The sequence below is a fragment of the Nicotiana sylvestris genome, chromosome 7 (genome assembly GCF_000393655.2).
Source record: "Nicotiana sylvestris chromosome 7, ASM39365v2, whole genome shotgun sequence".
Classification (NCBI taxonomy): domain Eukaryota; kingdom Viridiplantae; phylum Streptophyta; class Magnoliopsida; order Solanales; family Solanaceae; genus Nicotiana; species Nicotiana sylvestris.
This window is the reverse complement of record NC_091063.1, coordinates 94,507,677-94,514,084: the sequence shown is the minus strand read 5'-3', so window position 1 is coordinate 94,514,084 and position 6,408 is coordinate 94,507,677.

Below are 6,408 nucleotides of genomic sequence, written 5' to 3'. Positions count from 1 at the left end.
TTCCTAAAATGACAAATAATTAACAAAAATCTATTTTCTTGGGATTTTATAGGAGTATTTCGTATAGGGAAAAAATCACGTGCTCACAGCTGCCCCTCTTTGCTCAGAGACACAAAGGGTTTTCGGGCAAAGATAAAGTGAGCAATTATGAGGAATTTTTGCCCATTTGAAACTCCATGAGAAATATTTTTTGAAAAGAGCCTGACCGAACCTTGCTTCAGAGGTTGCCTACATATCCTTGGCTATAAATGAATCAGGTCAGTGTAGTTCTTGAAGTTTTGATAGTTGGGACTACCGAGAAGCTGTGATTTCACTATTGTTGTTGTTGTTTCTGCTTGCTGAGCTCCTTATTATACCAAAATAAAAAATAAAAAGATAAGCTAGCTAATCCTATCAGCTACAGTTACAAGATTCCTATATATAAACCTCTTGAAGCTTGATCTTGAGTCGTAGCTGGTTCTTGTTGTGGACTCCGATCTGAATCTTGATGCTCGTCACCTGTAGGTTCTGATTCCTTCTTCATCTTTGGATCAAGGCGGGACATGCGAAACTTGTGACTTTAATCATATCTTGAGCAGCTCGCGTCCTTTTCCACTTCAGCACTTGAATTCACTTCTTTTTTTCTTTTCTTCTTTTCTTTATTTTGGATTGAGAATTTTTCTTTTGGTCGTCCCGAACCCTGTGCCTCGAGGTAAAACCTGCTCAAGCAACAAAACAAACAAACGAACGAAATATTTCTGCCCCAGTTTTCACTAGGAAAAATTTTATGAGTTATTTGCAACAAAAATCTAAACTATTTCTTCATTGAAAGCAATAAAAATCAAGATTGTGTATCCTTGGGAGTAGGGAGTGAAGCCCTAAATTGGGAAAATTGTCATTTTATACTGGAAAGATGACCGGGTTATGCCGTAAAAAAGAAAGGGTCCTCGGGTTATGCTGGGAAAGTCATCGAGTTATGCGGGAAGAAAAGAAAAAACGTCCTCGGGTTATGCCGGGAAGATCCACGGGTTATGCCGGGAAAGTCATTGGGTTATGCCGGAAGAAAAGAAAAAAGTCATCGGGTTATGCCGGGAAGATCCACGGGTTATGCCGGGAAAATCATCGGGTTATGCCGGAAGAAAAGAAAAAAAGTCCTCGGGTTATGCCGGGGAGGTCCAGGGGTTATGCCGGGAAAGTCATTGCCGGAAGAAAAGAAAAAAGTCCTTGGATTATGTCAGGGAAGTCCACGGGTTATGCCGGAAAAATCATTTGGTTATGCCGGAAGAAAAGAAAAAAAAGTCCTTGGGTTATGCCGGGGAGGTCCACGGGTTATGCTGAGAAAGTCATCGGGTTATGCCGGAAGAAAAGAAAAAAGTCCTCGGGTTATGCCGGGAAAATCATCGGGTTATGCCAGAAGAAAAGAAAAAAAAGTCCTCGGGTTATGCCGGGGAGGTCCACATGTTATGCCGGGAAAGTCATCGGGTTATGCCGGAAGAAAAGAAAAAAAAGTCCCCGGGTTATGACGGGAATCATCTAGGGAGTGGAGCCCTGTAATGAAAAAGACTACTAGTTTATGCTGGGAGCAACTAGGGAATGGGACCCTGTAATGGAAAAATGTAGCTAGAGATTGGGGACCCTAGGCTACCATGAAATTTGTTTTTCACTTATTTCATGGGATGAGTAAATTCGAGAAAACCTTGGAGGGGATTTCCCTTTTTATGAATTGTTGCTGCAAAGCTGTTTCTAGCACTTGCGCACTTCTTTTCTTTTTTGGTTTCACCTGATTTTTGCATGGTTGCTTTGTATTGCACCTGTTTCAAATTTTCAAACAAAGAACAATTGTTAGTTTGAAACAGTGGTTGGTTTTGTGGCCTTGATTGTTTCGATCACTTGATCTCGGCTCTTTCAACTGCAACTCGTTGCTTCCTGAATACCTATTGCCTTTCTGACTCTGGAGAAACTCTGGCTTTTCCAGACTTTGTCATGATGATTGGTTGGTGGAGCTCAACCTTATCGACTTTATTTTGCCTTTGTAGGCCTTTCCTTTTCTTTTTTCTTTTTTTCTTTTTTCTTTTTTTCTTTTTTTTCTTTTCTTTTCTTCGGAACATTGGGGAACTTTTGGCTCCTCAAACTTTGCCACAACAGCTAGTCGCATGGGACTTAACCTCTTCAAACTTTATTTCGCCTTTGTAGGACTTTCTTTTCTGGCTTCTTTCTTCTGAACTTCAAATTCGGAGCATTTGGGGTACCTTGGCTTTTTTAACTCTTTGCCGAGACGGTTAGCCACATGGACTCAACCTTTTCAACTTCATTTGCCTTTATATGCACTTCAAATTGACTTTTTCCTTCCAAGAGTTTCAATTTCGAAGCATCGGCCGCCATGGCTAACCGAGATCGACTTGATGCACCTGCTGAGGCTAGGTGCTTTTCTGCACATTACCTCGTGTCAAATGAGAACCCTGTAAATCAGCCTTAACATCCTTTCTTTGTCTTAGTTTCGGAACAGAGTTAGACCAAAAGGGATTCAAAGAAAATAAACAATGGAATGGAGAATGAGTTTAAAACAAGAAGTGTCCCTTTCGGTAAAAGGAAAGAAGGATTTAGCTGGAGTACATGCGGACTTCAATAAACAATACATGCCTTTTGGACTGGATGCCTGATCTGTGTAAACCGTCCGACTCTCAGAAATTCATCACAACATTTGTTTCAGAATTCGAGAAACCTTGCCAGGACTTTGTCAGCGCCGATGGCTGTGAGGATCCTCTTTTCGATCAGTGGCGTCCTTTGCGGGTTTTCACGAACTGACCTTTCTCATTTCTTTTCTCACCATCGCCTTATAATGCCCGTGTGAGTTTTCACTAACAAGACTCTTTCATTTTTCATTTGTCTGCTTACCATCGCCTTATGGTGCCCGTGTGGGTTTTCACCAATAAGACTCTCTCATTTTATTTCCTCATCTTGACGGTATCGGATCCAAATAGATGTATTCTCTGATCCTTGAACATTCTCACCGATTGATCGGTAGGACTTGAACAGGGTTTGGGTAAAAAGGATTTGGATTGAGTTACAACTTTGGAACCTTTTGGGCGGGATCATCGCCAAACCATTATAACATCTTTCCCAGTTTCACTTTTTAGGGAATTTGGATTTTTATTTTGGTGTGACTGAACCCCAGAGAGAGGCTGCCTACGTATCCTTTCGGAATTAAGTCGAACGTAGTTCAGGGGACTTTGTTTTTTTTTGGTTTTGTTTTTCTGTTTTGTTTTGTTTTGTTTCCTCTTTCTTTTTCCTTTCCTTTTTTCCTTTTTTCCTTTTTTTCATTTTTTATTTCTTTTTTTTTTCTTCTTTTTTTTCATTTTTAAATTTTTTTTAATAACACTTTCAGGTTCCAAATAGGGTAATTAAAGAAGGGTAACAGGCTCAAGTGGGTTTGCAAAGGGTTAAGTGTTTGGATAGTGAGAAAGAAATCCTTCTTCATCCCAACCGGAGAATATTAAAACTATACGGAGGATCCAACATAGTACCTTTTCACTGCATTTGCATTGACAGTTGTTTTAGGGACATTTCCTTTGATGTGTCCCAAGTTCAATGCACTCTTTTGGCAATACTCTTGTTGTAATGTATGGACCTTTCAAATTCTGGAACCAATTTTCCTTCAGTTGTTCCAACTCTTTGTTTTATTTCCTTAAACCTTATCTTCATTGCGATCTAATCCTTGATTCATTATTTCAAGGTTTGACAGCTTTCAGGATCTGGGCATGAAGTCCGCAAGCATGTCATGTTATTGATATCTGCATTTAGCAGAACTAAAAAGAGAATGAGAAAAATTACAAGATTAAGAAAAGAGACGTTCCTGGAAAATGAAATATTAATTTCATTTGATTTTTGATTTTTTTTCAGTTTTTGAAGATAGAAGGGTTTACATCGGACAGTAAGAGAATAAAGTAAAACATCCGGATCATACCCTGAGATAATCCGGACGTAGAAAGGATAGCAAGACTGGCCACGGAGACTCCAGTCTGATTGGGAACTTTCAGTCTTGGCCACCATTTTTTGGCTTTTCTTCTATCTCGGCAATGGCTGTAATGGCCTTCAGTACCGGATCAAATTCCTCATCTTCACAAATTAATCCAATTATTGGCCCGCTGTTGTGGGCAGGCAATAGATTGTTCATCATATCAAGAGCTTCTTCATCCCGAAAAATAATTCTTTCAGCTTCAATCAAATTTTCAACTTCCCTTTTGAAGGTCCAACAGTCCTCTGTACTGTGTCCTACTGCTCCAGAGTGGTATTCACGTCTAGCATCAACCCGGTGCGAGGGGGCTCGGGGGTTCGGCCGGTTCGGGGCCACTGGTTGCAATAGATTTAGCCTGATTAGCTTTTGGAACAAGCTTGAATACAATTCACCAATATGGGTGAACTGATTATTTCTGAAAAGCTCTCTTGGGCGAGGATTGTTCTGGGGATCATTTGGTTGAGGATTATATGGAGCTTGGTAAGGATGGGCATTTCTGGGAGGTGGAGCTCGGTTTTGTGGATAATATTGTGGCCGCGGGTAAGGTTGCGCTTTCATCACCGCATAGGGAGGCGGTGCCACGGCATAAGCAGCATCTTCAAGGGGATAATAGTGTTGAGGGACCTCAGGAAGAATATATTATTGGCTAAATGACCTGCGGGCCCCCCTCGAGCTTGAAACCATCATGGCTCCCTCCTCATTCCCATTTTTGTTCATCAAACCCTCCGAACCATTTTGAACATCTGGTGATGTGGCTTTAAAAGCAGCATAACTCAAGATTCGGCCAGTTTTTAGACCATTTTCTATCATCTCCCCATTTTCGATAGCCTCAGCAAATGGCTTTCCCATAGCGGGACATCATGTTCTGGAAGTAGTCCGCCTCTTGGGCCTGTAGAAGGACAGTGACCATTTCAATTTCATCCATTGGAGGTTTTACCCTGGCAGCTTTCTCACGCCATTTGACAGCATATTCGCTGAAGCTTTCTGCGATTTTCTTTTTCAAATTGGTCAATGAGTTTCTATCGGGAGTAATGTCCACATTATATTGGAACTGGCGGACAAACTCTCGATCCATATCGTCCCATATATGCCAATGAGTAATTTCTTGATCTGTATACCACTCAGAAGCAATTCCAGTGAGGCTTCCCCCAAAATAAGCCATTAGCATCTCCTCTTTTCCACCAACACCCCTCAACTGGTTACAGTATCATTTCAGATGAGCGGCCGGGTCTCCATGCCCGTCGTACTTTTCAAATTTTGGCATCTTGAAGCCAACTGGCAAGTGGACATGGGGAAACATACAGAGGTCAAAGTATGAGACACTCTTTTGGCCACTCAGACCTTGCATGTTTTTCACGCTTTGTTCTAGGCTCTTCATCTTCCGAGCAATTTCCTCTTGCTCGGGATTTTTAACAACCTTTTCTTGCTCCACTGAGAGATCATATCACGAAGGTTGAGTGAAAGAGTACGGGGTCACATATGTTATTTCTGATTGGAGTTGTGGACCCTGAAAAGTGAACATTGGAGGTGATGCCATTGGAGCCGGTGCCTGGGAGCAAACCACAGAAGGCATATTAGGATCATTGGAGGGTGCCCGCATAGGATGAGCGGGTCGGGCACTGGGGCATTGGTAACATCACCTGACCTGGGGATCAATTCAGGGAATCCGGCTATTGCACTTGACGGTTCCCTACCATTAGACCAGGCGTTCCACATTTCCAATATGCGGAGACGCAGCATCCTACTCTCTTAAGCAACTGCTGATTCTAGCTGCAGAATAGCCGATGCCAGGCTATCCTCAGGACTGATGATCGGTAGATTGCTTGCGGAGGCCATCTGTGCCTTTGGATCTTTTGAAGGAGGGAAGGCTAGACTACCAACAAAACCAACCACCAAAACCTGGCTAATTTGCACATCCAACAACCTTGTTAGTTTTGAAACATTTAACATATAGGAAATCACACGTTGGGATGCAATACACCTAACAGTTAAACGCTTCTACTGTGTGTTTAAACGGTTGCATGTTTCATTCCGGCCTTAACTAGACCTTTTCACTTTGTACCTCTTTTCTTCATTTTTGCCTCTCTTTAAACACTTTTGATTTTTTTTTTCTCGTTTTTGCCGCTCTTTTATTTTTGCACTTTTTTGCGCTCTTTTATTTTTTGTCACTCTCTTTTTTTCTTTCTTTTTTTCTTCTTTTTTTTCACTCTCTTTTTTTAATTTATTTTTCAGTCAACTAATTTTATGGCTATGATCGAATCCGATGGGGATCGCCTACATATCATGACCCCGCATGAATCAGATCTTGTGTAGTTTGGGAAGTTTGAGAATAGAGTAAATAAACAAATTATTATTTTTTTGAAATTTTTGAAAGAAATGCTTTAAAAGAAGAAAGGAGATATATTTTCTTGGAT